We start from the raw sequence: 12,203 nt of genomic DNA, 5'->3' as shown, positions 1-12,203 counted from the left end.
TTCGCGGGCCTTGCTCCCCCTTATATACCCCTACGGCCACGCCCTGGTAACTTCCAGCACTTGCCCCCGGTAGATTATATCAGCAAACTCTATCGTCATCTACTTCCCTTCTCTTCGATGGCAAAGGTTATAGTGGTGTCAGTGTTGATGGGTGGAGACAGGTACAGGGTACTTTATGGGGGAAGGTTCGTAAAAGTCGTACTCCTGCGTTGTAAATACTTTATTGTGAAATAAATCATCAAGAAATTGGAACCTGCAAAGGAGCTTCTTTACACATGTGAGTGTAAGCCTGAGTACAATCTCACGTGTTGTTGCTGTAGAGTATTTTCATTTTACCAGTGGGTCAATGAGATAAGGGGATGGTGATTAAGGTAGTGAGTGATAGGATGGGTGGGTCATTCTTGAGAGCATGAAAAAGTGCGTGAGTGAGGTTGACACAGTGAATGATCAGGTGATTGTGTGAATGATCAGGTAAATATATGACTCATGAGGAGGGAGAGGGAGCATTTATGTAAGTCATAGAGTAAGGGAAGTGGGTGAGTTCATAATGGAGTGAGTGAGTACCAGTTTATTTAGTTGAACAAGGCGAGAACTAAAGCGACCAGGATGAGTCTCATTTGCAAGAGAGACCTGGATCACCCAAATGACCAAAGCTAAATAAACACACAGAGTTACAGTAATGAAAGCAAATATAAATAATACAAAACAACTGATGCGTCACATGGGAAATCGACGTAATGGAGTTAAGGGATGATAGAATATGTGAGTAAGGTGCGATACGGGTGTCCTCTGGCCCTTTCACGACTTAACATTTTTTTTGACTACGTAGTTTGAGACGATTTCCATGGATGTACCAGTAGAATCTATATCTCGTATAGATATAATGGGAGGCTGATCGATGCCCCAGTTCGGTCATGGTATGGCTCTCTATTGTTAAACCATATTATGAATGCGGATGATCTGGTGATTACTTCCCACTCTAAGGAGAAGTTGGAGACACTACAGCTAAACATGGAGCATTATCCTAAATTATGGGCCGTTACCATCAGCCTCGCAAAAACAAATCACCTCCCTGGGTATTTTACATCATCAAAATGCTCCCCTCCCTCAATTCCCCATGTATTTTGGGGCAGTTGTGGAGAGAGTGGAGATATTTCCGTACTTGGGCAGTGTGCTGATGACCAACTCTGTTTCAGTAGCCGAGGTCTCACTTCGAATCATTCGAGCGGCATTCTATTTTCATCAGCTGCTGAATACTGTGTGGAAGCTACCTGGCATGTCACTCCATACAAACCTTCATGTCTTCTGGACCGCAGTTATGCCCTCCCGTATCTCTCTCGAAAGGAACATCTGCACTGGTGTGAAACATTTTGGTTAGCCCACGATCTATCCAGGGTTTAACCAGACTGGACTTTGTGAGGAGCTCAGATTCCTGGAATATCTGGACAAATGCCCATCTGTGGGCTCCTCCAGCAAGCGAGGCTGCGTTGGTTGTGTCATGCAGTCCGTATGCACAGTCACGGCATCCCCAAGCAGCTTCAATTTGGCTGGATAGATGGTGCTAAATGGGCGTGGTACGGGCTAGAGAAGAGATGGACTGATGTGGTACAGAAGGATGTGGAGCTGATTGGACTTATTGATGACTGGTATCAGCAGTGTCCCGATCGGCTTCTGTGGAGGAGGTTCATGAAAAGCGCTGCTGGGGAGGTGGAGGCAGTCGCCCTCCAGCAACAGCATAGGGCAGAGGAGCAAGGCTCAAAACAACGAGCAGAGCGCCAAACAACTGACACAAATAAAGTTGGCACAGTGGGGAGCACGGCTGTTGCATCTGCCGATCATTTTCCTTAGTCAATCCATGGCACCTGCGTCTATTTACATGACCTCCTGCCAGCCAGCCTTCGACACTTCACGTGGCCTCAAAATGCACCGAGCATGGCACAAGTGCTGTGGTGATACTCTTTGGTTATATTGGATAAAGTCACGTAGGTAAAAAATAAAATAACAAAAAGTCACGACGTTTCGGCCACAACACAAGCAGCCTTCATCAGGTGAAGGGACGAGACTGTCTGGAGGACAGCGAAAGCTTTAAATCTGCTGTGGTGATGTCACCGCCACTTAGGGGTGAACGACGGTTGTTCCGTTGTTGTGCGTGTGTGCACGGACGTATGTACGCCTGTGAGTCTCGTGTATGGAGAGATAAAGAGAGGCAGCCGTGCGTTGTGCTGGCCCATGTGCCATTCTGAGCTTCATAGGCGCTGCTCACTAACAGCGCTTGCCCCAACATTCTGGTAAGGCTATACGGCGAATGATTGTCGCTGTTGTGTGTGTGTATGGACGTTCACCCCCCTCCCACCGCCCCCGTGTGTGCAGTTTTAGGGACTCATTACGCCCCCTCCCGACAAGCAGGCCAGCATCCGAACTAAAGGTAAGTGACAATAAAAACAGATTTTTTTTTCCCTTTAAGTAACTTTATGTTTTGCTCACAATACAGTATTTATTACATTGTTGCATGCAAATGTACGATATTTTGTCTTACATATGACTTTGACAATGTTTCCATGTTTTGCTGAACCGTGATAACATCTTAAAAAACTTACAGTATGTGGATTTAAATACAGTACACTATTGTATTCAGACTTATGAACCGTTCGACTTACGGACAGTTCTCAGGAATGGAACCGATAAGTTGTATTATTCGCTAACAGTACCTTCCATTGGTATGGTTGACTACATACGATGCAAAGAAAGTTAAATATAGATACATATATATTGTACAGCACTTTCCCCAATAGTATGTTGATGTTCTATGGGGTATGTTTGTCTTTCTGAGTAATGTTTTAATTGGGGCGGTGTCATTTTCACAATTTCCCCAATGTTTTTACATTGGCCGACTTGCGCGTCAGCAATTTTCGCACCCAATGGATAAATCTCTTCTTCTTCTTCTTGGGCTTGGTGGTGGCAGAAGTAGTGGTGGAAGCTGTGGCAGCGGCGGTGGAAGGGGCATCGGTGGCATCATGGTACATTTGAGACACGGCGCATTTCAATTCTTTCAGCTGGCTACTGAGATGAAGGTTCTCTTCATGCAGCCTCTCTTCCCCATGCCACATGTCCTCGTGACGCACCAGCTTCCCGCGTAGCCTAAACTGTTCCTGGCCTCTCTGCGGATCCAGGAAGTTCAACTCCGTCAGGTGGGCGTGCAGCGACCTCCGGAGATCTTTGTTTTCACAGCGCAGCGACATTTGCCGCTGTGCTGCATTGCAGTCTCGGAGAAAATCCGCATGGAGAGACTTGCTCTCCCTGCAAGGCACTCTCGTGGACTCCAGCTCCAACTGGCACTCTTTAAGCTGTTGAACCAGGCTCCTGTTCTCTCTCTGGAGAGTCTCTCGGTTCTCCATCAACTCCTCCTGCTGCTGCTGTAGCTCCAGACGGAGCATCTTGTTCTTCTGACAGAGCTCCACATTCTGCAGGCTCATCCTCTCCGTAGACAGCGTCGTGACCTCATGGTCAAAGTCTGAAATGGACAGCGTAAAAAGAAGATAAATGAAGATCCCCATTCCAAGCATGGCCAAGACCAGAACGTCAACGATCAGCAGCACCATGCTCAGCTCGTGTTGACGGCACGCGGGACGGAAGGAAGTGTGAGACGCGTCACGAAGGGGCGTGTTATTTATATAAACGTCATTACCGGATGTGACGTAGCTAAGACGTAACAGCCATCCCTGCCCATTTATTGGCAATTGCCCACCACGTGACTCTACGGCCCCGCCCCTAACCGCGCAGCTCCTCCCCCATACTCTTCTTCCGCCTTCCCCACGTGACGCGAATCGAGCCAATCACGCGAGAGGCGGCGCGCGGTAGGCCCCGCGACCGCTTCCCGCCATTCTTGCAATGGGCGGCGGGGCCGCGCAGGGTGGGGGGGGGGCGGTGGGGGTGGAGGGACGAGGGGGAGGGGCCAGGAGGGACGAGGGGGAGGGGCCAGGAGGGACGAGGGGGAGGAGCCAGGAGGGACGAGGGGGAGGGGCCAGGAGCGGGAGGGGGGGAGCCGTGGAGCCGCTCTTGGGCCGCGAGGCCTCCCCCTGGGCCCGCGGCGCCACGCGGAGACCGCGACAGCAGCAGCAGGAGGAGGTGGTGGTGGTGTTTGTGGTTGTAGGCACGGGAGAGGTGGTGGTGGTGTTTGTGGTTGTAGGCACGGGAGAGGTGGTGGTGGTGGTGTTTGTGGTTGTAGGCACGGGAGAGGTGGTGGTGGTGGTGTTTGTGGTTGTAGGCACGGGAGAGGTGGTGGTGGTGTTTGTGGTTGTAGGCACGGGAGAGGTGGTGGTGGTGGTGTTTGTGGTTGTAGGCACGGGAGAGGTGGTGGTGGTGTTTGTGGTTGTAGGCACGGGAGAGGTGGTGGTGGTGTTTGTGGTTGTAGGCACGGGAGAGGTGGTCACGGACAGGCGGTGAGTGCCGGGTGATGGAGGGGGGGTGAGGGAGTGGATTGCAGGGTGAGTGAGTTAATGAGGAGAATTAATAGGTGAGGAGGGTGAGTGAGTTGAAGGGTGAGGTGAGTGAGTGGGTGAGTGGTGAGTTCACGACAGGGAGATTGGGGCTGAGTGAGTGAACGCAGCGCACGGTAAAGATCCCCTGAGAGCATTCGCAAGAGTTGGACATTGAGTGCCGCTGTCAGGGTCCACACGCAAATTACTCACTTGGCATGATATACAAATTAACCATTGTAAACGATAACTTTTAAAAAGTCCGCTATTAGTCAGAGCTAATGCGATGTGCGTTTAGCATATTTGTAGCACGTTATAACCAACGTCAACATCGTCATTTAGAGTAACCATTAGTCCATACGTGTCACTTGCTAATAGTCCCCGGGTCAATCACAACTTTGCCGTGCGTGCAGGCTTTGTCTCTGGCTGCTCGCTAGGGCTGCGATGCCTTTCCATGCCACAAGATGACGTTCATTGCTCCTTCCACACCGCGACAATATTTACTGCAGTGTTCTATAACGCGGTAGTTGCGTTGCTGAATAACACCGCGTTGTGTAAACTCCCTCGTTATAATGACTAATACAGGGTAAAGCACAGTCCGTGATAACAGCGTGAGATGCGTGTGTCGGCTGAACAAAGACCGAGGCACGTGGGGAGCATCAGGAAGCATCCAGCAGCATCCCAATGCCTCGTGTGACGCTGTGCCCAGGCAGCCGTACAACCGCACATTCCTACTCGCGCGACGTGGTTCTGTTGACTCAATCGCGTTATATCCACTTAGCATCCGTGTCATAAAACGTGTTCCCTAATACATTCATCGTGCTATATCCAATTGGCGTTATGAAAACACGCGTTGAGGCAGAACGAACTCTATAAACTATTTTTATTTTACCAGGTGAGACCCACTGAGCTATGTGGCTGTTTTCCAGAAGCGACCTGTCCACAAATGATAGATCAGCTAAATGACTAATCACGTTAGAAATGTGTAGCACCAGCCACAAATACTCTAGACATGGGATCCCCTTTGACAGGGTCAGTGTCTACTTAGATTCACTCACTCCGCCTATTGTCATGCGGCGTGTGCAGCTGCGTCGTGACACTTGGTAGAGTGCTGTCTTTGAGGCAGAGAGCTTTACAACCGGGTGCAGTGGTTAATTTGCTTAACAGCTTTACACCGAACTCCTTGCTTGTGGTAAAACATGTTTGCGACTTTGCTGATTGAGAACTATGCAGATTTAGATTCATAGTAACATGTACTTAGTGTGAGATGAACTTCCAAACAATTTCCTTTGCTCAACATCTCGGAATTAATGTATTTTTAAATGGTCAGCTTAAGTGATTCCGTGATGTTTATGTAACTTGACCATTAAGATTATCTATGGAGCACAATTATTTCAGTATTATTTGTCATAAGTAAACTTTAAACTGAACCCATATGTGATATTATATTGCCTGATTATTTTATTTTTTAATGTAGTCTACATATTACCCCACATTTACCATTCATTGATGTTCCCTTTGACATTGGTAATTGGCGTTGTCACACCATAGTAATTCATGGGCAATTATGTAATTCTATCTGTGTCTATCTCTCTCTGCATCTACCTGTGTGGGTGTCTCTGCCGGTGTGTTTTTCTCTATATGCATCTCTCGTGTGTCTCTTTGTGTGTGCCTCTCTCTGTGTGTCGATGTCTCTCGGTGTCTGTGTCTCTCTTTCCTTTTCCACGATGTGGTGTTGTATTTACATGCAAATTCTACCTCTAGCCCCACCCACTTACCCTTGGGCTGAGCTTATCTCAAGCCAATATAACTTCGTGTTTCAGCAGCTTTCTCGCTATATTTTTTCACCTGATGATGGTTGCTTGTGTTTCGATTGAAACGTCGTGATCTATTATTTTTTTCTACCTACGTGACTTTACCGAAAGAACCAAAGAGTATTGTGATTTTGATAGTGATCGTTGTGGTGGAGGTGGTGATATTGATGGTGGTGTTAACGATAGCGGTGATTTTGGTGGTTGTAATGGTGGTATTGATGGTGGTAATGGTGGTTGACTATTAGCCCTCTCGTGTCCTTACTTCCACCACCAGGTTTAAGAATCTGCCGGTGTCTGTGCTGGAGGTGGACGTCTGGATATCTGTGCGGTCTGGAGCGGTGGACAATAGACTCCTGCAGCTCAACCAGGTGGACTCACTGGGCAGGGAGCAAGATGGTGGTGGCCTTAGAGACCCACTTACTCCCACAGAGAGCCATAGACTCACTCAGAGAGAGCACTCACACAGAGAGCCAAAGTCTCACTGACACAGAGCCATAGACTCACTCACATGGAGACACATAGACTCACTCAAACAGAGAACCATTGATTAACCCACACAGAGAACCATAGAGTCACTCGCACAGACTCACACAGAGAGACATAGACTCACTCACGCAGAGGACTATATGCAGTACATCCTCGTCTTTTATGTAATGTGTTTCGCTTAGCGCACACCACACCCACTATAACTGGAGTAGCACATGACGGACTGCTCTTATGAGTGGTGTGGGTGTTGGCGGCGTTGTTCTGTATTGCTGGGAGCTGATGCTGTACCGGTGCGCGCTGTGTTACGTGGCGTGTCATCCTCTTCCTCAGCCTTTGTTCCAGCATGTGTGTAGTGTCATCTCACTCACTCCCTTATAGTTTTCACTCATCATATCTCCCTTTTACGTCCTTTGTATGTATATTGATGAATGTAACACAATTTTTATTATTATTTGGCTGCTATAAATTTCCACGTCATAAGCTACTTCATTCATCTATCATTTGTGGCCAGTTCGCTTCTGAAATAGAAGCTAATAGCTTAGAGGGCTTTACTAGGTAAGATAAAAATAGTTTATTTTTATTTTTTTGTGATTTGCTTACCTTTCCTATACTTTTCACTTCGATTGTGTTTTTGCATCGTTTGTTCTTGTAACTTTCTGTACCACCCCAACTGGAAATCTGTGAAAAAGGGCTTTTTAGATTCCTCCAGTATAAATAAAGATTATAATATAGATCTTCTACATATACACAACACATTTAAAATAAACATAGAAAACAGTGTACTGTACTCTCAATTAAAAATAATAATAAAAGTTATATTGTGCTAAAACGGAGTCTCCCCCTTTACCGTTTTTCCTTGTAGAAAAGTTTTCTGCTTGACGTAAAATAGCTTTAAGCAGCAATTTTCGACAACGCAACCCCCGCGTTAAGCAAGGATATGTTGCACTCACTTACACAGAGAGACATAGACTCAAACTTGATTTGGCACTTTCGTGACTGCAGGAATTACTCTTTGGTTATTTCGGTAAAGTCACGTAGACATAGACTCGCACAGAAAGCCATAAACTCACTCGAACAGAGAGACTTGGAGTCAATCACACAGAGCCATCGACTCATTCAAACACAGAAGATGATAACAGATACCCATGAACTCACATTGAGACCCATGGACTCACACAGAGACCAGTAAACTTACCAGACCTGTAGACTCACAGAGACGCATAGACTTACAGAGAGGTATAGACTTACACAGAGACCCATAGACTTACAGAGAGGTAAAGACTTACACAGAGACCCATAGACTGGTGAGCGAGATTTGAACTCGGATCACCAGATTTGTAGCACAGCACATTCGCCGATACACTACCGTTCACCTTACACACTCACACACGCACTCACATGCTCACTCATTCACGCAACCAGACGCTCACTTACACATTCAATCAATCACTCAATCACTCACACACTCGCGTTTTATTGCATGTAGCAATATCTTCAGGAGCTAAATGTCAATTATTGAGGTCTGTTAAGATAAGCGAGTGTGTGGGTGTGTGGATGACATAGCAATAGTGGGTGAGTAGGTGAGTGAAGAGGTGAGCTCAGTAGCATGTTGCAGGTCTTCCCCAGGACAAGGCGGGTCATATTTAGGGTGTGTAACATGTTGATTGACTGGGTTGAGTGTTGTGTTTGTGAGCGAGTAGGTGAGCTCACTCGAATGTCGCAGGTCTCGCCCAGCGTTTTCCAATCAAAGATTAAACAGATGAATGAGTGGTGGGATTTTTGTTATTGTTTTCAGGTGAGCAGCACCACCTTAACACAAATATCTGTATTACACCTTCATCCATGTAATAGCTGTGTCCGTCTTACACCTCCATTTTCTTAGAAGCCTCTGGATTTGACATAGGGCATCTTTTTCTGTGTGTGTGTGTCTGTGTGACCCAGTCCTGAACCTTCCCTCGGTCGACTCACCCTCTAAAGAGTACCTGGTGCAGTGTCTATAATAAACATCAGCAATTGGGAGAGACAAAGGTGGCCGCGTGCATGGTGTTGGCCACATCACATCCCCACAGCGGATTTTGGCGAACCATCGAACAAAGGCGGTCGCTGCATCGCACTTTCAGAAGCGCTTCTGCGGCCGTCTCGAACGCTCTTCCTTCTGATATTAGAAGCCACTGGAGCTGTGCACTTTTACATCTAGATTGAAAACTCATTTCTTTGGAACTACTTTTTGTGCTTACTTTGTTGCCCTTCCCCTGCACCTCCGATTAGCACGGTTGGCTACGTACCATGCAAAAGAAGTTCAACATACAAAATACATACCACCCCCTCGTGTGTTCCACAGCACAAGGCTCCACAACTTGCCCTAACATGTCTATTGAGGCTACTTTGGTGACCTGTGTGTGTGCATACTTAATTATCATTATTTTATTAAATGGCCTTCATCAACAAAGGACACGAGTCCATTGAGGGACGGGGACAGCGTGGGACCCTTCGTGGAGCCGATTCTCGCAATGGCGGAGGAAGAGTTGGAGGGATGCAGCAGAGGAGGGGGTGGCACCGCACGATGTTCGTGCTGAGAGTGAACGTGGCACTGGGGGAGGCTCCGGAGTTGGGCCTCTTCAGGGCGACTGGCGATAGAGTGGAGAAGTCGAGGTGAGAGTGACTCGGGGAATGGGGGTGAGGTGAGTGGAGGGGTGACTCGGGGAGTGAGATTAGTGGAGGGGTGACTAGGGGAGTGGACGTGCACCTGATTATGCACGAATGTGAGTGGACTGCCCGTGCATTCATCATCATTATGGGCATCATCACCAGTGGTAAATCCACTGTTTGATGAAGGCCTCCCCAAACCAACGTCACTTCTCGTGACGCCTGCGCTGTGACATTCGGCCCCAGCACCTCCTGTGCATGAGCTTCCCACCTCCTCCCCTCCAAGTTACTCTTGATCATCAGCCATCGTCACTTCCAGAAACGTTTTCATCTGCGTGTTGCTTTTTCCTTCTCATCATGGTCAACATGAGGAGGGATCTTACCTCTGTGTATGTTCTCTCATCTGCACGTTCCTCTGTCTTGGTGTGATTTCGAGCACGCGTCTCTGCATGCTTCTCTGCGCAGGGTTTGTTCTGTACGTGTTTTTTGAGCTGGTGGCCGCGTCTGAACCGTGTCGTGCCCGTCAGGATGCCACTCAATACAAAACAAATGGAAGGAGTGAAATTATCTTGGGACCACAGCCTTGTCTCAATTCTTCACCCCTGGTGTACAAGTCAGCAGCTGGGACCATCACTGCTATCCATTAATATGTACGGGCTGCTAAGGATTCTCTTCATCTCTGGGTCTCTACCTCTAAATGATGACTGAGTATTGACCGCAGTGCATTTCTCAGCTCTATCGAGTACCCGGTAAGATCGAGAAACTCTCAGCTCACACGGTGGCTTCGGGTGATCAGCCAATGAATACATCAGGATGTGCACCCTCATGAATAACAAACGTGCATTGCGGAAGGTGCCGACTGACTGCCATGCTGCATACTGCTGTATAAATAACCCACCCACACATGCACAAGCCTGTGTGGGTATGCGTATTATCCGGTAATTGTATAGTGTTTCGCGTATTGCGCGATGAACTTGGCAACACCAGTACCGATGAACTAAAGTGGTTTTGGGCTAACCCGAGGTCGACTCAGCCTCCAATGAGTACCTGGTGCGGTGTGTAAACATCACTACTCGGGAGATAAAGGCGGCCAGGCATGGTGCTGGCCACCCTCCCCATTGTGTACCATGCTGGCTTTCATAGTTGCTCGCTAAAAGCACTTGCCTCAAGAGTCCGTTGAGGTTATACAGACAACCTTTGTGTTTGTGTTTAATGTTTTAATTGGTAGCGGTGTAATTTTAAATGTAATTTTTTTTCATGGCCGACTTGCACTTTGGCCACTTCCAGACCCAACAAATAAATCTGTTCCTTTTCTTGGTGGCGGTGGTGACGGTGGTGGCGGTGGTGGCTTTGGTGTATATTTATAGAGTGCCTTCTCTCTTGACATAACAAGCACAAGACGGTGACAGAATGGAATGATTTAGATGGCAGGGGTGTACAAAGTTTGAGGAATAAGTGACAGCGATAGACAGTAATGGGATCGGAGAAGAGTAGGGACGAGAAGGAGTGGAGGCTTAAGGGGAGAGAAGAGGTAGAGAATGGGCAATGGAGAAGAGGTGGGGATTTATGGGAGGAATGGAAGAAGGTTAAGTAGATGGACCATAAATGAGGTTTGGCACAAAGAGGAGGGACAGAGACAGAAGATTGGGAACAAAGAGGACGAGAGAGGACATGGAAGGAGATGAAAGAGGCAAAATTATGTAGGGCAAGTCCATGGAGAGGTTTAAAGACCAGCGACAGGTATTTTAAAAGACAGCGGTAGTGAACGAGAAGCCATTGGAGTTGGAGGAGAGGCAAAGTGTGAGAATTAAAGGGGAGATTGAAAATAACTCGTGCAGAATAATTTTTTATTTGGTGGAGGGGAATGAGGGCAGATGCAGGGAAATCAAGAAGAAAATTACATTTGTAATTAGAGGTAGCTCTGTTATATCCACTTCTGTGGGTGACTGTCTAATACATATGTGGTTCATAAAGCAGTGCGCCAACCATAAATAACTCTGTCCGCGTGTGATTTTTTCTCACAATTTAAAGGATTTCAACTGCACGGCAGTGCGTACAACTGTAGACCCCTAAGTCGTATGCGCTGTGCAACTTTTAGGCCTTGTAAATATTCCCACACACAGATCTTCTTAATGCGATGTTTTTTTCAATTGTAGAGGATTATCATCGTTAAAATGTTTACTCAGGCACGTGTATATGCATAAACACGATTTGATCAAGACTTGTCACACTAGACTTTCGCGACTACAAAGTAGAGAAGTAATGCATGGTGCTGTTTTTGTTTTATTTTAATTACTTAGATTCGCTCGGGGAGGGTACATGCGGAGTGTTTTTGTATCTGAACGTGTAAACGTGACTTTACCGTAAAAAAAACAAGTATACTATTTTCACTGATACAATTGTGAAATCTATTGTTTCCAGCCTGCATAATTTATATTTGTTGTGATTGGTTTTATCATCATTTACAGATTTGATTACTGTTACCTTTAGACAACTGTGTATGGGGTCACCATAGTGTAAAGGTCATCTCCATATATGGGGCTGCCAGAGGCATATGACAAGAGAAATTATCGATTACCGTCCTGCACTAATGAGTCCTAATTAGACGAAACCGGTCCACAGTTGTCTTTGTCTCACTGCTGCCTGTTGCTGGGACGGCCACGTGTTCTCAACGCTTTGAGTCTGTGGTCTAAACCAGGGGTCCCCAACCCCCGGGCCGCGGACCGGTACCGGTCCGTGGCCTGTTAGGAACCGGGCCGCACAGCAGGAGGCGAGCGGTGGG

General features: G+C 47.3%; 1 long non-coding RNA gene across 1 annotated transcript; it reads left to right on the top strand.

Moving 5' to 3' along the window:
* The first annotated feature begins 6,551 nt into the window (after nt 1-6,551).
* LOC142907492 (uncharacterized) lies at nt 6,552-8,802 on the top strand. Its single transcript, XR_012931050.1, has 2 exons — nt 6,552-6,657; nt 8,717-8,802. It is a non-coding gene; the product is annotated as an uncharacterized LOC142907492 (long non-coding RNA).
* Nucleotides 8,803-12,203: the final 3,401 nt, after the last annotated feature.

The sequence above is a fragment of the Petromyzon marinus genome, chromosome 79 (genome assembly GCF_048934315.1).
Source record: "Petromyzon marinus isolate PM22_M1 ecotype Great Lakes invasive population chromosome 79, UKy_Petmar_22M1.pri1.0, whole genome shotgun sequence".
In the NCBI taxonomy this organism is placed as follows: Eukaryota; Metazoa; Chordata; class Hyperoartia; order Petromyzontiformes; family Petromyzontidae; genus Petromyzon; species Petromyzon marinus.
The sequence above is the reverse complement of the archived record's forward strand: the minus strand, read 5'-3'. Positions and strand labels throughout refer to the sequence as shown.